Here is a 23426-nt window from a genome sequence, read left to right as displayed (position 1 = left end):
GTTTGCTGGTTTATTTTTTCAGTGATTCAGAGGGATTTGGGATTGTGAATTACACAGGACCTCAGAGGCCAACCCGCAACTCCACATGTGGAAACATCATTATGAATCATGAGCTGGAAGGGACATGAGAAGCCATAGAGTCCCACATGCTTCATTTTGCAGATGAGGAAACTGAGGCAAGAAGTTAAGTGGTTCAAAAAGGACCATACAGCAAATAAGTGTCTTTGGATTCAAACCCTTGATTTGAACTGGGTTATAACGGGTACCCAGGCAGCTGGGTGATTCAGTGGACCGAGCGCTGGGTCTGGAGTCAGGAAGACCCGAATTCAAATCCACCCTCAGACACTTACGAGCTATGTGATCCTGGGCAACTCACTTCAACCTGTTTCCCTCAGTTGCCTCACCTGTCAAATGAGCTGGAGAAGGAAATGGCAAACCACTGCAATATCTTTGCCAAGAAAACTCCAAGTGGCATCAGGAAGCATTGGACATGGATGAAAAACCACTGAAAATAGTGGATACCATCACTCTCAAACCCAGATAGCTCTTGGTGAGCATTAATTTCTTCTTATGTGTCCCTTACAAAAATAGTCACCCAATTCTAGAGGGCCTTAAGTTTCGCAGTTTTAAGATTAGAGTTGTTGCACAACCAGCGGGACCCCGCTACCCCCATTGGCTTTGTAGGGGAGGAATTGTCCACTAGGGAGAATCCTGGACCATGAATGACTCCAGCAGATTGTCTGCTCCAGGCGCCACCTTCCTTGGGAAACACGCCAGTGATGGGAGCGGGAGCGTTTGAATTCACCCTCGGACAGAACCCCACCCTGGATGGTGTCCTCCCCTTCAACACCAGCAAGCGCGCTTCAATCCGTCAGTGACCTGTTTGTACGCGACGCCGCGTCATCAGCTATGGATGCTCCGGCTTGATTGGGCATTTTTTTTTCATTCTCATCATCAGATCCAATGATGCGCCAGTGTATGTCGAGTGTCTGGCCTCCTGGGGCAGTGATAATATGATCACCAGCGTCGTGAATGTTGGAGCTGCTGCTCTAATGACTGCTCATGATTGCTGTGATCAATACCACTGCCGTAGCTCGGGGCGCTTTTAAATGAGTTTCAGCTACTTAAAGATCTTAAAGAAAAAGATCCATGAAGAGTCCTTCCCTGCTTTGAGAAGGCTCTCCACTGCTCCCCAGCCTCCCTTCCATCTCCCAATGTTTGTGAGGAAAGGAATCACAAAATTGCTGATTTTAAGATTTGGAAGGTCCCCAGAAACCTGCTGGTCTAAACCCTTTTCTTCCTCTTCTTTTTTCTCCTTTTTTTTTGCCTTTTCCTTGTCTTGCCTTTAAAAAACAGTCCATCTTCCAATCCTGCTAACTTCACTTCCTGCATATTTCTTAGGCTTCATATTTAACATTTTACTGACACCATAATATTCCATTACAATATTATACCATAATTTGTTCAGGTATTCTCCAACTGTTGGACATACAGGTTGTTTCCAGTGTTTTGCATTTGACACAGTCACATACAGATGTCACATAATACTAATAGTTCTTGCTGTTGTCATTCATTCGTTTCGATCATGTCTGACTCTCCCTGACCCCATTTGGGGTTTTCTTGGCAAAGATACTGGAGTGGTCATTTCCTTCTCCAGCTCATTTTACAGATGAGGAAACAGAGGCAAACAGGGTAAAGTGACTTCTTCAGGTCACACAGCTAATAAGTGTCTGAGGCCAGATTTGAGCTCAGGGAGATGAGTCTTCCTGACACCAGCCCCAGCACGCTATCCACTATGGCGCCACCTAGCCATTCCTAATACTAGTGAGGGACAACTAATGGACAGTCAGCTTGCTCCATCGATACCCATACAATGGCAAGAAAACTGGAAGGCTTTCAGCAGCAGCAGCCCGCATCCGGTGTGCAAGGGATGGAGCACTAAGGTCCCTGGATTGTAAAGGTCATCTATTCAGGTTGGATTTGAAAGTGATGATGGAGAAGGGGACTCCTGAATCAGGAGGGAGGTCAGACTCCGTGACCTCTAAGGTCTTTCTCCAGCTCTGAGGTTCTAAAATTCTCTGATTCATTCTCAATATCCAATCAGCATGCTAGGTGGGTCCAAGATTCTACCGTGCTCTCAGTGGCACAGTGCATAGAGCCCTGGACTTAATTTTTTGTGGAAATTAAGGAAATTAACTCAAGAACATTTGAGTTCAAGTGTGGCCTCAGATACTTGCTAGCTGTTTGACCCTGGGCAAGTCAATTAAAAAAAAATTTGATTTGCCTCTGTTTCTCCATCTATGAAATGGGGATAATAACAGCATCTACCTTCCAAGGATGTTATGAGGATCAAATGAGCTAACATAGGTAAAGCACTTTATAAACCTGTAAATGCTAGCAATTATTGTCGCTGTTGTGACTAATACAGAAATATGTTTTATGTGGTTGCACATACAAAACCTATATCAAATTGCTTACTGTCTTAGGGAGGGAAGAAAGTTTGGAACTCAAAAAAATTTTTAAGTGAGTGTTAAAAATTGTTTTTATATATAACTGGAAAAATAAAATACTATTAAAAATAAAAACCGTTGTTGGTGGTGATCCTTTGTTCTTAAAGAGGACCAATGACATCACAAAGGTGAGGTCTTGACTTGCGAGTGAATTGGATTTAATTGAGGCAGAGCTGCTCAAAGATCAACAAAAGTCAAGACAACTGGTGATGGTCCACTGTTAGAGGCTGGCTGACCACTTGCGGGATACTCAAAGTGGGGTGGATGAGACGAAAACTGAAGCCTTTGCAATTCTCATACTCTCTGTGATTCTGTGGCTTTCTGAGATAACTCTAAATTTTGAATCAACAGAGTGGGATTAGAAACAAGGTCTAATAGAAAGAAGATTAGATTGAGAGTTTGAAAGTTGGCTTTGAGTATCAAGCCTCTTACGTACAATTGGTGCTACTCCTCAGGTGGCAATTTATGGTTGTTTATTAATAAGGATGACATAATAATACCTCTTAGGAGTCAGTGTGGATGTAGTAAGGACACTTGGATGGGAGTTAGAAAATTCCCAGCTCTGCCACTTATGAGCAGTATGGCCTTGGCCAAGGTATATCATTTCTCTGTGCCCCAGTAACCCTATCTGTAAAATGGAAAATATTGCTACTGGTACTGCCCACCTTACAGAGTTCCTGTTAGTCAGTCAACTAACTGGGTACTGTGCTAACAGCTAGGGATACAAAGAAGGGCAAAAAATAGTCTCTGCTGTCAAGGAGCTCACAGAAACAACATGTAAAGAGCTATGCCCATGTGAGATATATAAAATGTCAGTGGGAGGTGATCTCAGATGGGAAAAGCACAAGCAGAGAGTATATGTAGGGGGAATGTTAGGAAGGGAGACCAGGAAAAACCTCCTCCTTGGGAAGAAAGAGCACTGGAAATTTTAAATAAATTTTTCCAATTACATGTAAAAAGTTTTTAACATTTGTGTTTTTTTTTTAATCTTGAGGTCCAAATTCTCTCCTCTCCCCCCTCCTTGAGAAACTAAGCAATTTGATATAGGTTATACATGTGCAGTCATGTGCAGACATATTTCCTCATTGGCCACATTGTAAAAATAGACTCGGACCAAAAAGAAAAACATGAAAAATAAAGCGAAAAATAGTATACTTTAATCTGCATTCAGATTCTGTCCATTCTTTTTCTGGAGGTGGATAGTGTTGTTCATCATGAGTCATTTGGAACTGTCCTAGATCCTTGCTGAAAAGAGCTAAGTCATTCATAGTTGATCATTGTACAATATTGCAGTTACTGTGCACAGTGTTCTCCCGGTTCTGCTCACTTCACTTTGCATCTGCTCATGTAAGTCTTCTCAGGTTTTTCTAAGAGTATCCTCCTCATCATTTCTAAGCACAATAGCATTCCATCACAATCATTTACCATAACTTGTTCAACCATTCCCCAGCTGATGGGCATCCCCTCAATTTCCAATTCTTGGCCACCACAAAAAGAGCTGCTATAAACATTTTTGTACATATGGGTCCTTTCCCTTTTTCTTTCTTCTCTTTGGGATACAGACCCAGTGGTGATATTGTTGGGTCAAAGGGCATGCATGGTTTTGTTGCCCCTTGGGCATAGTTACACTGGAGATTTTAAGACGTTATTCAAATCTGAGTACCAGCTCTGCTTCTATTGATTAAAGAACCTTAGGCCAGTCACTTCTCCCCCTCTTTGCCTCAATTTCCCCATCCACAAAAGGAAGAGATTGGACTATATCACCTCTGAGGTCTCTTGCCATGTGAATTCTTATCTATGCTTTAAAAACCCACTCAAGGGGGGTAGAGCCAAGATGGTGGCTGGAAAGCAGGGATGATCGTGAGCTCCCTGCCGAGTCCCTCCAAAAACCTATAAAAATGGCTCTGAACCAATTCTAGAACTGAAGAACCCACAAAAGAGCAGAGGGAAGCAGGGTTCCAGCCCAGGACAGCCTGGATGGTCTCTGGGTGAGGTCTATCCCGCACGGAGCTGGGAGCAGAGCAGAGAAGAGTGGAGAGGAGCAAAGCCCAGCATGAGTGGCGCAGACCAACCAGACCAAAAGCCGGGTGGAGCATGTCCTAGCACCCTGAATCAGTGAGCTGCAGCAGTTACCAGACTTCTCAACCCACAAACACCAAAGACAACAGAGAAGGTTAGTGGGAAAAGCTGCGGGAGTGGAAGGAGTTCGCACCGTTTGGCTACCACCCCAGAGGCAGCGGAGGTGGGGCAGCTACAGAAGTACAGCTGCAGTTGCTTCTGCCCCCAGGTCTACCTGGTGGGAGGAATTAAGTGGCAGATCAGAGCAGGAGTGCACAGCCTGCTGAAGATCTAAGCCCAGTCCGGGTTGGGGGTTCTTGGGGAAGGAGGAGTGCTGGTGTGGCAGAGCTGGCGCATCCCCCCAAGCGTGGAACATAGAACTCGTTACTCTACAAGCAGTCATACCCCGCTGAAAAACTCAAGAGTCAAGTTGGTTGGTTGGGAATATGGCCAGGCAGCGAAAACGCACCCAGATTCAGTCTCAGACTCTGGAATCCCTCTTTGGTGACAAAGAAGACCAAAACATTCAGCCAGAAGACGTTAACAAAGTCATAGAGCCTACAACAAAAGCCTCCAAGAAAACCCACTCAAAGGAAGAAGAGTAACCATTGAATCACCCAGAAATTCACAGGAGATAACAAAGCAAGAAATAAGACAATAGTTAAATCCATGACCTCAGATGGCTCCACATAAATGCCCCAAGTTTAGGTAACAAACAAGAGATACCAGGGATTCAAATTCAGGGAGGAAAACCCAATCCCCTGAGTATATCACATGAGACTTTCCTAGAAGAAAACCCTGATTGGATTCCCATGAGTATATTTGATTCTAAAGAAACAAGCTAGGGGAAAGGTAGCATCAGCTGTTCAGAATATATACTCATGTAAGTAAATCCGGGAACCATAGGGACCATTGCAGCAGCCTCCTGGTTGGTCTTTCTGCCTCAAGTCTCTCCCTGCCACAGTCCATGTCTCACCCAACTGCTAAAATGATTTTCCAAAAGCATAGGTTTGACCCTATCACCCCTCATCCCAGTTCTGTGACATCTGGTGGCTCCCTCTTACCTCCAAAGTCAAGTATAAATGCCTCTGTAGGGCATATCAAAATCTTTCCTATCCCAGCCCCCTTCTGCCTTTCCAGTCTTCTTAGAACCTTTGAATAGGACATGCCTGACCTCAAATCTAGCTTTCTGTACACTATGCCAAACCTCTTAAGATTGGATTTAATAGGGACTAGTAAAAAGTCCTGTAGTGGGTTCAGAGATTCTTTGCCAAAGTCAAGGGTGAAGGAGATTTGGCACCACAGCAGGTCATGGTGGGATTGTGGGGAGCAGAAGAAAAACAACTTAGAAGATTTCCTTGATTGCAATTTCAGTCAGAGATAGGGTTTGGTGTGGCTTGCCAAAAAGGCTAGAAAACATGGGGAGAACGTGGAAAGGGGACATGGTGACTGTCTTCTATTGCAGGCTCAACAGAAGGAATAACTTTCTAACTGAGTTCTGTTGAACAACTCAGGCTGCCTCAAGAGTTAGTTGGCCTTATATCAGATTACATGCCATCTTAGGGAGGGGATAGAGGAGAGAGGGGGAGAAAATTTAGGACTCAAAATCTTATGGAAGTGAATGTTGAAAACTAAAAATAAATTAATTAATTTAAATTTTTTAAAAAATAGTTAGTTGGCTTCCCTGTTCCTGGGAGCAGAAGCAGTGGGATCCCTTGTTAGGGGTTCCATAAGAGATTCCTCCTTTAGACAGAGTCAGACTAAATGACCCCAAAAGTCTGTTCCATATCTATAATTCTGAGAAATTCTGCTCCCCAAGGGCCAACAGATTCCTACCATCTACCAGCTGTCCTATTCTGCACGTAGGCTTTTCTTGCATTCACTTGCCCTCTGGACTTGGGAATTTCTAATGGCTTTGTCCACTGGTCAGGAAAGTTAGGGGTGGGAGGAGGCAATATTGACTCTCGGATCAAAGAACTGGCCCTGGTTGCTGCAGGGGCTCACAGCCAGCAGAAGCTACTGGGGGTCTGAGGAGGGTCAAGACAGCTCAAAGCCAAGTGGCTCAACCTCCCCAATATAGTTGGGACAAATCATCTGGAGTTCAAACTACTAAGCTGAGTTAATAGATCACACCCCTTCCACATACTGCCTTCCCCATCCCTTCTCAACTCAATAAATATGTAAGTACTGTTGTGAGGGCCAGCATGGAGTTCACAACAGTACAATACAGAGAGTTCACCTTGGAGACAGAAAGGGGAAGGGAAGGAGGAGGACAAGGAAACAAGCATTTATTAAGCACTTATTATGTTCCAAGCATGGCAGCTAGGAAAACTCATCTTCCTGAGTTCAAATCTGACCTCAGACACTTACCAGCGGTGTGACCCTGGACATGTCACTTAACCCTGTTTGCCTCAGTTTTCTCATTTGTAAAATGAGCTGGAGAAGGAAACGACAAAATGCTGCAGTATCTTTGCCAAGAAAACTCCAAATGGAGTCATGGAGAGTGGGACAGGGCTGAAAAACAACACAACAACATGTTCCAAGCACTGTGCTAAGTGTTTAATGAATTTGACCAGGAAGACTTGCCTCTGACACTGTTGACCTTGAACAAGTCATACACCCTTTCAATGTTCCAGGCGACTCTCTAAGAAAATAATTTGTAGAGAAGATGCCAGTCTGCAATGGTAGAGGGAGTTTCCTCACTGGGAAGTCCTTACATCAATCAAATCATAATACAATTTTTAAAAAGTGTCGAGCATTGTTTTAGGCACTTTTAATACAAACACAAAAATGAGACTTCTGGGCAGGGCCTGTCTTTTGCCTTTCTTTGTATCCCCCATAATTAGGACAGTGCCTGGAACATCATAGGCACCCAGTAAATGCTTATAGACTGACAGATAGATGTCTCTTTGTTTTATGATTCATTTAATAGTGAGGGGATCTGAGAGGTTCTGATAATGAGAGGTTCTGACCTTTGCATCCTTCAAGCAATCTTGTAGGATTTTGACATTCACATGAAAATCACCTTGTTGGAGGGAGGCCTTTGAGGTGATACTTTACTCTATGGAATCATTAGCTTTTTAAAAAATATAATGAACAAACCAAAAGTGTCTGAACCTCTCTGTTAATCCATGACTCTTGAGATGTGGCCTGCTGCAGTCTCTTATGCGCCAAAGCCTGCCTGCAACCTTCAGAAAGGATGTGTGTGCAGAATGTAGATTATACTCGTGAAGGTTCTCTAGGATGGGGAAGGTGGCATGGGAGGCTGGCAGTTACTGATGTCCTCTCAACAATAACATCCATGACTTTCCCTAAGCATTGAGTATCCCCTCCCTCTTTCAAATATCAGAAAATCTAATATGATAGACCTGGAAAGGACTTCCAGCACCATTATAGACAAGAAAGTAAAGCCCATGGAGGTTAGGTTATTTGTCCAAGGCCATATTGATATCAATGATCAAATGAGGAGGATTTGAACCCATGGCCTCTTATCTCCAGAGCCACTGCCCTTTCATCTGTCCCTGTCATCTTGAGAAATAATCCCCCCAATCCCCTCAAGCGCAGCCTCCTCAGAGTACATTTTAGTTCAGCTACCTTCCCCATCTATGTTTCTTTTAGAGACATTTCTATTTCCTGGGAATACGATTAGGAGATGCAGGGTGGTGTAGTTGGTAGAGAGCTGGCTTTGTGGGCAAGAAGAGATAAGTTCAAATTCTGCCTCTGACACAGACTGTCTGTGACTCCGGGAAAGTCACTTCATCTTGGTTCCCTGGAGAACTCTCGAAGACTCTAAGTCCCAGAATGGGCATTGATCAGCATTAGTGGAGAGAGTTTCTTCACCAGGAAACTCTGTATACTAATGAAATCATAAGGCTAGACAAAACAGCAACCACAAAATATGGTACCTCAGGGATTGTGATGCTTGGAGCCCAGAAGGGATGGCACCATCCTTTACTGCATCAATCTTGACAGGTCTATGGCAGACCCCACCATGCTGGAAGGGTTCCAAGTCCATCGATGTACTTCTGGATGGACCAACCTAGTTAAGTACCAAGAGGTCTTGTCACCAATAGACTGGTGAATTCTAGACCATGAATGCTTCATCGTGGCAGCTCATGAGAGCTATGTCATAGACAAGGATAAATGAGGCACCAAACCTGCCCACATGAAGCTTTTAAAGGTGGCAAAATGTCATCAAAACAATAGTAACAACTCAGTTCAGGCCCTTGGCACATCTCACCTAAATCATTGCAATAACTTCCTAATTGATCTCTCTTCCTTAAGTCTCTCATCATCCCAGTCTATACTCTACCCAAGCACCAAACACACATCTGACCATGAGACTCCCCTACTCAGCCAACTCCAGTGACTCTCTTATGTGAACTGGCCCCAACCTACCTTTCCAGCCTCAGTGGACATTATCACCCCTCCCACAGCACTCTGTGATCCAGCCAAATGGTCTTCTCCCTGTTTCTCACACACAAGCCTTCATCTCCTGTTTCCATCTCTGCTCTTGGGCACTGTTGTTTCCTACATCTAGAACACATTTCTATCTTAGAGACGCTCTCAGAATTCGTTTAAGATGCAGTCAGGTGTCATCTGCAGGAAGCCTTTCCTGATTACCCCAACATTAGTTCCCTCCCTCCAAACCACCTTGTATAGATTTCTTTCTTCACTTTATATTTTATATTTGCTTAAGCAACCTTGACACCAGTCACAGAAGTTAGGATTCAAAATCCAGCTCCAAACTAATGATCTTGCTACTGTAGTCATGGTAAAAAGTATTTAAAAATATTTGGAATCAGATGACTAGGTTTGATGTCCAGTTCTGCTCCTTACTAATTGTGTGACCCTGAACAAGTCACTTCCCTCTCTGACTCAGTTTCCTCTACTATAGAATGAGGAGGTTGGTCTAGATGAGCTCTAAGGACCATCATATTGAGGAGATATCCAAAAGGACCAGGAGTTAGCACCTTTTTAATAGGACTTTTAAAATAAATACACATATTTCAATGACAAAAATTTCACTCTCTGTGGTCCATAGAGATGGCTTTTTCATTGATTCACATTTCATAGGTTATGATGAAGGCTTAGAGCTTGAAGTAGACAGATCTCAACACACAGAGAACACAATATTCAAACATTGCTAATGCTTGGTCCTGGCTCTGGAAATGGACGAGCAACTGGAATGTATATTGCATGAAGACTGATGAATACAAAATATTAGGAGATGGTGTGATGGAGAGTGAGTTCAAATGTGACCCAGGCTTGGGAGAATGGGGAGATTAACAATAGGCAGAAATGAGAGTATGCTTAAGGGGTACACAGTGGCTGATGAATGAATGATTGAATGAATAATTTGTGTTTTCACAGATGACTCACAAGGAGAATGCCTTAGCTCAAGGAGTGACCCTACTGTTTACCTAAGAAGGCACCATGGGAATTTGTTTCGCTGGACCATGCTTATGTATTACAAAGATTGTCTTTTTCTTTTATTTTTCCATGGGTGGAAGGAGATGGGTGGGAGAAAAAAATAAATTCTTGTAAATTGAAAAAAATAAAATTTATTTTTAAAAAAAATTTAAATCATTGGTGATAAAAAGGGAAAATGAGGTCATCAAGTCCAACTCTTTTATTTTACAGATGGGGAAACTGAGGCCCAGAGACATTAAGCAATTTTCCCAGAGTCACACAGGGAGTAAATAACGAAGGCAGGATTTGAACCTAGGTCTTACCGACTCCATCCAAGAGTTATGGAAGGCTGAGCAAAGAAGACAATGAGTACATGGTCCAGGAGGCTGAGAAATACAAGGCTGAGGCTGAGAAGTAGAGAGGCATGGTGTCTTCCAAAAATTCTCTTGAATCTTACACTTTCAACATGAAGGCCACTGTAGAGGATGAGAAACTGCAAGGCAAGATCAGGGATGAAGACAAACAGAATATCCTTGACAAATGTAATGAAATTATCAACTAGCTGGATAAGAACCAGACTGCTGAGAAGGAAGAATTTGAGCATCAGCAGAAAGAATTGGAGAAGGTCTGCAACCCTATCATTACTAAGCTGTACCAGAGTGCAGGAGGCATACCAGGAGGCATGCCTGGTGGGTTCCCAGGGGATGGAGCAGCCCCATCTGGAGGTGCTTCTTCCGGACCCACCATTGAAGAGGTTGACCAAACATACCAGAAGAAAGAACATTCCATGAAGCTTTCCAAAAATTGAAGGACTAAATTTGTAGCCAAGGCAGTAGCAGTTTAAAAGTAACATTTAAGTTACCGTGTAAATCTGGGCATTCTGAACACTTGAATGCGCTCAGAGGGAGAAAAGTGAACAACATTGCACTTTATCAGTACTGTAAACAAGTGGAAATGCAATTCTTGTCCTGGAGAATAAAATCTATTTAAATTGGCATCATAAAAAAAAGAGTTATGGAAAGTCTTTGAGCAGAGCAGTTGAGATTGTCAAACCTGTGCATTAGGAGGGTTATTTTGGCAGCTGTGAAGATGATTGATTTACAGGAGTCAAGAATTAAGAGCAAATATTCAGTTTCTGCTCTGCCAGGCCCTGATACTGACTAAATCGTCCAGCACAACCAGCTGCCCTGAATGGATGCTCTTTGCTGAGCAAAGAATCACAGGGCCACAGACCTAAAGATGAAAGGAACCTGTGAGGTCATCCACCCCAACCTTTGTCTGACAGCTGAGGAAACACACTCAGAGGAGATTAAAAGATTCGGTCAAAATCACCCAGGTAATTGTCAGAGGCAGAATCTGAACACAGATCCTCTGACTGTTTCTTCCGCATCATGGTGTCTTCCAGAAAAGTAACTCATCACTGGTTTTTGCAATGGGCTGCTAGATGCTGAACTCCTGGATCTGCTATGTCTCCGTATACATGTATATGTATGTGTGTGTACACGTGTGCGTACATGTGCATGTTTTTTCCATGGATCTCAGGAAACCTCAGACAGCCAAAGGAAGAGGCTATCAGATCCCCTGAAAGCTCCTCACTCTCACCTGCCCCCCATACCCTCCAGTTCCTGGCCTCCTGGGTAATGGGCACCGCCCAACTGATCTCTTTCCCAGGTGGCTGGCTGCTTGGACTAAAGGATGTTCTCAAACCTTCGTGAGGCCCAAAATAGCTGCTTTCTGTGCTTGGCCTAGTCCCCATTGGATGGAGATTTGTTTCAAATAGGGGGATCTCAGCCAAAGTGAAATGTGCTCCACAGATGGCATGGCCTGAATCATATCTGGAAAAGACCATTGAGATCATTTACTCTACCTCTGACCCAACTCGTGGAGCCTTTCTCCAGCATTTGGGGCAGATGGTCATCCAGCATTGGCTGGCATACCTCCAGTGATGAGAAACTCATCATCCTCCTAGGGAGCCTATCCTGTGGCCAAAAAGCTTACATCATCAGAAAGTTCCATGGTCTATGGGACCAAAATGGACAGATATGAAATGAATGTGAAAGTCCTTTGAAAACTATTATTAGCCTTAATATTAAAAGCTAGCATTTCTATAGTGCTTGAAGGTTTACATAGGTTATCTTATGTGGTCTCCACAACTCTGGGGGCAGATGCTACTATAATCTCCATTTTACAGATAAAGAAACTGAGGCATACAAAGGAAAGAAGTGACTGTCTAGGGTCACACAACTAGTAAACATTTGAGGCAGGATTTGAACTCAGGTCTGCCTGTCCCCAGGCCCAGCACTTTCTCTCCTGCATCACCTACCCAAGGAAAATTCAGTGAGTTGGCTAATATGAGAAACTGCCTTGGACCAGTCCTCTGCATCTGCATTAAAACAATTATTATCTTTTCAAGCACAACTATGGGGTTCTCCTGATCCTGTCCAGTGTGAATTGTCCTCTTGGCTTTGGGTCTCCCTGAATCAGGCCACATTTTCCTGTATAGTGTTCTAGAGCCGCTATGCGCCCACTGGAAGAGGCCTTAGTAGATCATGTTGTCTGACCCCTGAATTCAATTAATTCCTTCTTTAAAAGATGTTTTATTTACTTTATTTTTATATCATAGCAATTTCTGTAAATGGTGTCTCCCCTACCCCAAATCTTCCACTGAAACAAAAAAGGCAAACAAAAAGAAAACCGGCTGGTGCATTGACCCATCTGAAATCATGGAACAGTGGAGAGAATGCTGAATTTGGAGTCTGAGGATCCACGTTCAAGTCTGGTCTCTGTGTGAAGCTGGGTAAATCACTCTGTGTCCATTTCCTCATCTGTTAAACAAAGGCTTGACACTAGACATGCTCAGAGGTCACATTGGGCTCTCAATCTATGTGTATACCCCATTCTACCCCAGCAGTCTCCAGCTCTTCTGCCCAGAGGAGAGAGGAATACTTCATCACCTTTCCTCCAGTACCATTATTAAACCCAATTATTTTAGAGGAAGAAACTGAGACTCACTGAGATTGAGGGAAGTGACTTACCCAAGGTTGCACAGACAGTATCTGGCAGAGCAGGACTTTGAACTCAGGTCTTCACATTGCAAGGCCAATGTTCCTTAAGAAGTTCACTAGAAACCAGTCTGACTGGTCTATGGAAGATGAGGATCTTGGGAAGTTCAGCCTCATGAAGCAAAGCTTTTCAAAAAAAAACACATTCCCTCCCACCCTTTCTCCCTCCCTCCCTCCGTCCCTCCTCCTCTCGCAGCCCCAACTCCCCAGAGGGAGAGAAAGATTGGTTTCTTTTATTTTTAGGGCACTGTGTCTCTTCTTACGTCAAGATGAAATGATGGTGACAATTTTCCAAAAGCTTTCACCCACAATATCCCATTTAATGTGCACAGAGCTTTGTACTTTGCAAAGGACCAAAGCATCCATTATCTTATTTGAAACAACAAAGCTGTAAGACAGCCAAGGTAGGCAGTGTATAGATAGAGCTACCTCTGCTTGACAGATGGGGAGACTGAGACCCAGACAGGGAAAAATCGCTTGCCCAAGACCACAGAGGGAGGAAGGAGCAGAGCCGTGTCTCAACCTTCCAGACCTCTTCGGACAGTCCTGACGAAGATCCTATTGGCACTTACTGAAGCAAATTGCTTCAGGATTCTCATCTGTAAAGCAGACTGGATGGTTTCTGTGGTCCTTTCCAGTTCTATATTCCTTTATTTCTGGGATCCCTATGCGCTCCCTTCTGTTTCCTTAACAAATGAGTAAGGAAACAATCAATTAATTGGCAAGTGTTTACTAAGTGCATACTACGTGCTAGGCACTGTACTGGGTGCTATGAACACAAATTTGTTATTATCGTTCAGTTGTTTCAGTCATGTCCAACTCTTTGTGACCTCATTTAGGGCTTTCTTGGCAAAGATACCACAGTGGTTTGCCACCTCCTTCTCCATCTCATTTTAAGATGAGGAAACTGAGGTAAACAGGGTCGTATACCTAAGTAAATGTCTGAGCCTGGACTTGAACTCATTATAAAAGTATAATAAAGAATGAAACAATGCCTGCTCACAATGAGTTTACATTAAGGCAGCTAGGAGGCAGAGACCATGGAGCATTGGATTTGGAATCAGGAAGAGCTGAATTCAAATCCTACCTCAGACACTTACTAGCTCTATGACTCTGGGCAGACTCCTTGATCTTTATGTTTCTTCATTGAGGATATAAGGATAACACAATCAGAGCATTCACCTCCCAGGGTTGTTGTGGGCACCAAATGAGATCACACACACATACATCGCTTTTGTAAGCCTTTGGGAGCCACACAATGCTAGCTATTATTGTTGTTGTAATGGGAGAAACAAGAGACAGTAACAAGAGGCAATAACTAGCTGAAGCGTGTGCAGGGAAGGAGACCGCAGTGATGGAGGCTGAAGTTGGAGGATCTAGGGATGTTTTGCTCAATGCAAAGTTGAGATATAAGAGACTTGTTAGCTTCGAGTATTTGGAGGATGTTCACAGGGAAGATGTTGAGGACTTTTCCAGCCTGACCCAAAAGGGACGTTGCAGGGAGGCAGATTCCACTTCAACCTCAAGAAAACCAACTAAAACACCGGAGTTGGCTATGAGACCTCCGGGTGGTTCTCTTTATTTCTGGATGTTGCCTGCCTTCAGGGAACTTATATTGGGTCCCATCTGGAGCAAGCCAGTCTGGTCCCCTCACATTATAACTAATGCCCCCCTTCTGTCTCTGTCTTTGTCTCTCTCTCTCCTCCTCCTCCTTCCCTTTCCCTCTCTCTCCTCTCTCCATTTCTCTCTCTCTCTCTTCTCTCTCTCTCCCTTTCTTGTTTTCCCCTCCCTCTATTTCTCTTTCTGTCTCTCTCTGTGTGTCTCTCTCTCTGTGTCTCTCTCTCTCTCTGTCTCTCTGTCTCTGTCTCTCTCTGTCTCCATCTCTCTCTGTTATGTATTAAAAACATAGCTCTTGCCTGGAATCACAACCCATTAGAGCCAGAAGGATCTTTAGAAGGCATCTAATCCGACCCATTTCCCAAATGAGGGCACACACAGGGATGTTGTGAGAATAAAATTAGCTAATAGATGGGAAAGTGCTTTGAGACTCGGAAGTATCCATCAAAGCCCTTGGTGGGGCTGGAGCCAGGAGGGGGATTATGTTCTGTTGGACTCTTTGATCCCCTCCCAGCCTCCACGTCCAACTGGGGCTTGGTTCCTGCCACCCCACCTTCGTTTCTCTCCTTCTTTTTCTTCTTCTTTGGGTCTTTCCTCTGTTACTCTAACCCCCCAGCCCAGCCCATCCCCATCTTGGCTCCTCTTGGCTCTCTCCTCTCTCCACTGTAGCCAGTCCCTCCCTCCTCCTTGGATCCTGCTCCATTTTCATCCTGCCAGCGCCTCTCAGTCCCTCCAGAAGCAGGGTGCTACAATGCCAAGAGCCATGGATGCCAGGTTCGAGGACTTCAGTTCAAATTCCAATTCTGGCACTTACCAGATGACTCTTCTCTCTGGGCCTCAGTTTCCCTTTCACTAAAATGAGGGGATTGAGGAAGATGACTGTGAAAGTCTTTTCCAGCCCTAAATCCTTATATATTTCTGAATCATCTCCCCTCACCCACAGAGTTCTTAGCACCTCTTAGATGCCTGGCTCATAAAATCAAGGAATCTTAGAGTTAGAAGTGGCTTGGTCAGGAGATTGAGGAACTGGGAGCGTTGGGCGTTGAGAGCGCGTCAACATCTATTTCAAAGTCCCCAAGCATAAAGGCAGGGAACATCAGACACCTTCCAAGAACGCTTTGTACATCTTCAGCAATGGGTCATCCATGATCGAGCTGCTGCTTGAACACTTTTTAGTGAAGGAAAACTCATTACCTCCCGAGGCAACTCATTCTACTTTAGGACAGAGCTCATATTAGTTAAACCTGGAAGCACCTAACCTCTCCCTTTGCTTGGTTGTCTCAAAGCAGGAAGAGATGCCCAGAGATCATTGAGCTCAACCCCCTTATTTTACAAATGAGCAAAACAAGGCCCAAATGGTTAAGTGACTTTCCCAGGGTCACACAGTTACCAAGTATTTGAGAAGAAATTCAAATACAAGTGGACACACTCACATCACTCTCCAATAAGGCCCTGATTCAAACAAATGTACCGTTCTCAGGTAGATTAGTCCTTGGGAGAGGAGTACCTAGGACACAAGGAAGTTCATGTGTGTTCCCAAGGTTCTTCTGAGAAGAAGGAAGGAAGAGAAATTGACTGAGGGAATCACAGCAAAGCTGGGTAAGGAAACCTGGGGTCCAGTCCTGGCTCTGCCATTCAGACACCATGAGACTTTGGCGCTGTTCATTTCCTTTCTCTAAGTTCCCTGATCTGGAAAAAGAGAGAATTGGACTAAATGGTCTCTAAAGTACCTCCCAGCTCTGACATCCCCTGTTCTAAGGCCCCTCCCAGCCCTGACATTCCCTGTTCTAAGGTCCTTCCCAGTCCTGACATTCCCTGTTCTAAATCCCCTTCCAGCTCTGACCTTCCCTGTGCTAAGGCTTCTCCCAGTTCTGACCTTCTACATTCTAAGGACAAGTTCTTGTCTTTTAGCATAAATTTTTTTGTATAGTAAAAAGTATTTTTTTTATTTTCTGAAGGGATATTGGCAAATATCTGTATTATACACTGAGCTATTACAGTGGTACTTAAAATAATGTAAATTTGAAGTCATTGTTATGAAGTGATAAAAGTGGAAATTCCTTATGTATTTGAATTATGAACAATAATGCAGACTTTTTATTGTTTCTAAGCTGACCTCCCAGCTCTGACCTTCCCTGTTCTAAGGCCCCTCCCAGCTCTGATATTTTATGTACTGAACCCTCTTCTCTCTTTAATATTCATTATTCTAAGTCCCAGCTCTGAAATGTCACTTCCCAGTGTCCCTCCCAAGTCTAATAATCTGTAAGCTATGAAATGATGATAGTGTAAAGAAAAATGTTTCAAATTGAAGTTGACTTAGGCTTTTCCACCGGCTTCCCTCCACCTTCAGGACTCAAAGGAGACCCAGAAGGAACTCTCTCTAATACGGGGCATGCCCCTTCTCATGCCCCTCCCTCTTCTCCTAATGCTTGGGAGCAGAAGAATCCGCCTCCCTCCTCTCTCCTCATGCTTCTTCCCGACCTCCCCGTTCTTCCCTCCTCGACCTCTCCTTTTAGGATTGTCCCCCACTGGCACAGTGCCTTGGTACATAAGAGGTGCTTGATAAATGTTTGGGGATTGATTCATTGGTCCAGATGTATCACCCTAGTCAGATTCCGTTGGCAGTCTTCAATCAGCCCTCTGGCCATTCTTTTTCTTTTCTCAAGGAATTCCATCCCTGGCTTACAGCCTTCCTCTCTCACACATCCCCTTTCTTTATTCTTGGGGACCTTGAAATGCATGTGGATGTGTCCTCCCACCTCCTCCATCTCCTGACCTGCCATGACCCACACCTCTCTCCACTTCAGCCACACAAAGAGATGGCTACACCTTATTATCATGTCTTTCCTGATCAAGAACTCTGAATTTCCTCTATTTAACTTTTATTTCTTATTCTTACATCTCTCCCTCCTTTACCTACCCTTTATCATGACCTTGACCCTTTGTTTTTTTCAGCCCTTGTCCAGGAAACCACCTCTACGTACTAAAGCTTCACATTCTTCTCTTGCCAATTCTGTTCCGATGGTCATCCAGTTCAATTACATATTCGTGCTGTCCAAGTGATCTCTTTAAACTGCCTCCTAAGTGACCTCCCTGCATCCGGGCTCCCTCCTCCAATCCGCCCTCAACACTGATGCGCAGTTCTGACCACATCGCTCCACAAACCTCCAGTGACTCCTCTCTTCTGATTGGTGAGCTCCTCCCAGACCCCTCTTTTTGAGGAAATGTCCACCCACCATGCTCGTACCTTCACTAATTCATCCCTCATCCTCATCATCTCCCAGCTTCAGGCCCTGACTCTCCCAACTTCTCCCCACCCCCAGGATTCAGCTCCCTTTTATTTTACCTCCTCGAGGGCAGGGATTATCTTTCTTTTTGCTTAGATCTGTGTTCCCAGTACCTCACATAGAGCCTGGTATATAGTCACTGTTTAATAAATGTTTGCTCCCTTTCCCTTTCCCCTTATTGAGTGAATGAATGAATGTTGATCATGATCTCTGCCCAGGAGGCTTAGTGCAGATAGCTTTTATCATAGCCCTGGGGACGACCACTTATTCTTGAGCTAATTTAGCCCCAAAATAACCTTTCCCTAGAGTAGTTTGTTATCATTCAACTCACAAAGAGCTGCAGTCAAAGGAGAGCCAACCACGTCTGACCTCCTACTCCCTACAATTCTTGGTGCCAGAAATGGACCATAGGGAGGTGGGGGGGCAGAAAGTGCCGGGAATGCGGTCATTTCAGGTGCCTGGCAGTGTCTGCTAATGCAGGTTTCTGGGCTGTAGCTAGCCTAGTTTAAGATGAAAGTGCAACCTGCTGCTGATTTTCCCTCATTCATCAATCACGTTACCTACCTTACCCTCCTACAATCTGGGTCATGTAATTCAACAAACACCAAACACTAAGTTCCTACTATGTGCCCAGGCACTGTGCTCATCCCTGGGCATACAAATAATTCCTGTCTTCAAGGAATTTACATTTGAAGAGGAATAGAGGGGAGGTAAAGATTATGGTTTTTATAAGAATACGTGCCTGTCCCTGCTGAGATTATCTTGTACCTGGCCTCTCAGATGACCAACAATCCCACCAAACATTTATTAGGGACCTACTATGTGCAGTGGACTATGCCTGTTTTAAAAAGATTCCTGCCCTCAAGGAGCTCACAGTACGAATTATCCTTACACCTTTCTAAATGGTCTCCCCATCCCAGTCTCTCCCCCTGCCAAACCCCACTGCCCAGGCTTCAAGGATCAGGCAGCCCACTCCCCAGTGGCTAAGAGGTCAGACTATAAAGAGTTCTCAATAAAATTGAAAACTATTAACATGAAATGAATGTTTCTCTTTAAGTGAACTATTTTAATAGTTTAAATAAACTATTAACATGAAAAATGTTCCAAATTACCAATAATTAGAGAACACAAATTAAAACCACTCTCAGGTCTTACAGCACTTTAAACATTGAAAAACATGACCAAAAAGTGAGAATAGTCTATGTTGGAGAGGCTGTGAATGATGGGCACAGTAATGCACTGTGAATGAACATGTGAGAGTCCAGCCATTCAGGAAAGCAATTTGGAATTATGTGAAAGACATGAATAAAATGGCCGCACCCAGAATCTACACGTATAAATATATAGATATATATGTGTGTGCGTGTGTGTGTGTGCGCGCACATATACATACACACACACACACACACACACACATATATCCCCAGGAAGTCAGTGAAAAAAGGAAGGCCCCCATATGCCCCAAATATTTATAACAGCATATTTTATATTATTTGTATATTATATTATAAATACTATAACAACCTAATATAATATAATTGTCATATCACACTAATATACATAGTAGTAATAATCTAACAAGAATGGCCTCCCCCACGTACCAAATATTTATAATGGCATCTTTTCTATTCCTTATATAGTATTAGTTCTGACTAATAATCTAGTATATTGTATTGTATCTTATTATATTATTTCTAAGATATTATATGAGAAATAGAAAAGATGCTGTTATCAATATTTGGTGCATATGGAGGCTTTTATTAATTGTCTAACATATTTTATATAGTATAATTATATATTATGTTATAATATATCATGTGGCTATAACATTTTATAGTATATAATGTTATAATACAGCACATAATTACATGGTATATCATACATAATATATTATATAATTATTCATTATAGCATTGCATTCATCATACTATTATATCCTTCCTTTTTTCCCCCTTTTTTTATATTAGCCAAGAACTGGACACAAACTAGATGCCCATCAACAAAGACTAGCTAAAGAAATTGTGGTACATGAATGTCTCAGACTATTACTGCACTATAAGAAACAACGAAGATGAAGAATTCAGAGAAGTATAAGAAGATTTACAGGAACTGATGCAAAGTGAAGTAAACAGAATTAAGAAAACAATATGCACAAAGATTACAGCAAGAATGAAACATAGTTCTGTAAAATTATAATGTCAGAACTTGGTCCTGGAGATCAGTTAAGAGGATAGGCCTCAGTTTCCCCTCTTTAAAGAGGGTACATCTATTATCAGACATGTTTTATGGGCTGTGTGTTTTTTTTAACTGAAATTCTTTTTTTCTTTTTTCCCCTTTGTTACTAGGACTGGCTTCCTAGGGTGGAAGAATATAGTAATAAATGAAGGTGATACAAAAGCAAAAGACACTGATAAAAAAATAAGATTAAAAACAATCAGGTATAGACAAAAGAGCAGGCAATTTAGAGTGAGAGAACCTAGTCTCTACCACTCCCTGCCTGTGTGTGTATTGGCCTAGACCAATGGTTTCTAAGTATTCTTGTAAGTACTGATTTTCTAAGTATTGATTTGTGAATCAGTAAAAAAAAAAAAGAAAGAAAAAAAGAAAAAAAAAGAAAAGAAAAAAAAAAGATTTTGAGTGTAGAATCAGGAAGACCTGGGTTCAAATCCTGTCTCTGAGACATAGAGGCTGCATGACTCTAGGCAAGTCACTTAACATCTTGGTGATCCCAGACAACTCTCTAAGACTATAATTTGCAGAACAGGCACTAGACTACTACATTGGTAGAAGTGACACATCAGATCTCCCAACACTGAGCACATCCCAGGTCCAGTGAAAACAAATCCACATACAAATTTATTCCTATATTATGTACATTCTGAAAATTACACAAAATATAGAAATTTAATATGATGCTTCAAATGTTAAATAAATAATATTTTTAAAACAATATTTTGCTAACATGTCAAAAAATCCTTTTTATACAGATAGAGACTGCACCTATGATTTCATTGGTGTAGGGGCCTCCCAGATGAGGAAACACTCTCTACCAATGTAGGCTGAACCTTCTCTGCAATTTCTAGTCTTAGAGATCTAAGGGGCATTGAGAGGTCATGTGACTTACCTGCACAGCATATGTCAGAGGCAGGACTCATATCCAGGTTTTCCCAGGTTCAAGGGAAGCTCTCTATCCATAACACCCTGATTGCCTCTTAAAATAACTAAAACCAATCAACCATTAATTAATAATAAACATTTTAGTGAGAGTAAAGTGATTGAATAGGTTTCATTATTTTGATAATCTTTTTAAAAATTTTGTCATGCAGGGATTCCAAAGGCCAATTTCTAAGCTCAATTTATTCTGATATTTGGTTTGAACAGCTATTAGAGCTGAATAAGCTAACTCCCCAAGATGCTTCACGAAGCTACGTCTGTCCTAAACACAAGTACATTATAGGCTGTGCTCACTCTATTATGATACTCATTTTCCAATCCCATCCAATAAATATGCAATGGTTCTTGTTGCAATTTGGCTGGTAAATTTCCATCTCCCCCAATGTCAATATAAGCTATAGGAAAGGCATTGCATTGTTATATTTTTTAACAGATGGATTTATAAACCACTGAAAATTTTTCAATTGGAAGATTTTTAAAACAGTTAGAAAATTCTATTGTAAAGAGTTTTTTTTTAAGTATAGATCAATAGTAAGAACTGCAGAATTCATTATTGGTCACAGAGGTAGAATACTAGTGAGCTCATGGGTGTAACCAGCCCTGTCTCTGTCTAAGATGAAGTGAAGGAGAAATGTCCCACCTGATCTGGCTAATGTGATACTGAACACTTTAAGCAAACTATATACATATATGTATATATACACACATATATACACGTACATATATACGTATGTATATATACACATGTGTATATATGTATGTGTATATGTATATGAGGATGCATATTCACCTATAGTATATATGAGGATACATATTTACATAGAAAAATGAATTAGGGTTGATGCCTCACTCTTCAGAAGGAATTTTTTGCCACTATTGGACAAAGTTTTTATTTTTTTAATGAACCAAATCAATAGTGTTGTTAGCATAATAGCATAAGGCAGGGTATCTGAACCCCTCATCTGGAGATCAGGACAATTCACCTCTCTCACACTAGGTTCCCTGGGGTAGGTACTCCACTCCCGAAGTCTCCAACAAGATTCCTCTACCTCAATAGAAAGCTAAATTCTAAGGTTATCTGGGTAGGGGAAGAAGCCCCCAAGGTGCCAAGACCTAGAAGGGGCCTTGAGATGGGCTAGAATCAATATTGCTTTCCTATGTTAGATGCTAAAAACTGTCCCATTGGAAAAGAAGACAGCTGTGCACGGAAGGTGAGGGGCTCACAGCTGCCTGTAATCGGCAACTATTCCCTAGGTTTTAAAGGAATCTCAGGATGTTGTGAGGGACCATTGTTTGAGATAGTGGTATGAGATCCTGCCTTTTGGTGTTTGGGATGAAGCATTTAATGAGGACTTGAAGAGAATGGAAGTTAAGTAGGGAGAACAAACTGTAACATAAGTCCAAAGATACAGGGAATATGATTAGAGTATGTTGTGACTCCTTGGAAGCTGATGGGTTTCTAGTGTAATGGGATGATAGGTTTGGGTGAGTTGCTTTGGGAGCTAGATGGAGCCATGATGATGAGAGCATGGTGGTTCTTAGTCATGCCTCCCCCTAGTGGTGAACCCAACTGAACTGAATTTGGAGAGAGGGTCCAAGAGGCCATCTTTTAGAAGGGAGTAAATGAGGCCAAGAGAAAGTGAAGTGATTTGTCCAAGGTCACACAGGTGATAAGTGACAGTGCAAGGTCTTCTGACTCCAAATATCCATTGTTCTTTCTATTCTACCATGCTGTCTCAAGGTTTAGAGGGGGAAGAATGGAGGGGAAAATAGAAGAGAACATTGGTTTAACCATGGGAGCAGGACCATTGATCTGTAGGGGCCAGAAGGCAGCGCTGGCAGCCAGTGACTCTGATGAGAGCCCTCTGCTACTCCCTGTGGGTGACAGATAAAAGAAAAGAAGCAGAAAGAGCCAGCCTTGCCCATTAAGTTGTAGCAGAAGGAAATGTAGGTAGACAGTCATTTCTGTGAAAAATATCTAGGGTTTTTTGTGGAAGATAAGCTGAAAATGAATCAGCAGAGTGCAAGGCATTCAAGCAAAGGAATTCAGCGTTACTATGCGTTAAGGGGAGTTGTCATCATGTCTGGCGTAGGCTGGCTGGCCCCAGCCAGAGAGTTAGCACCGCTGTCCTCTGCCCACACAAGGCTCAATGCATTTGCAGCATCCAGTTCACTCTGTGCACCAGGGGTTAGCATCTTAGGAGGCATACTGACAAAAGGAAGGAGGCATGGGTTAGTGGATAGAGAAATTGTTTCAGAGTCTGGGAATCCTGGGTTCCAATCCTACCTCTTCTGCCTGCTGGCTG

Source organism: Trichosurus vulpecula, chromosome 5, assembly GCF_011100635.1.
Source record: "Trichosurus vulpecula isolate mTriVul1 chromosome 5, mTriVul1.pri, whole genome shotgun sequence".
Taxonomy (NCBI): Eukaryota; Metazoa; Chordata; class Mammalia; order Diprotodontia; family Phalangeridae; genus Trichosurus; species Trichosurus vulpecula.
This window is presented reverse-complemented; position numbering follows the sequence as displayed.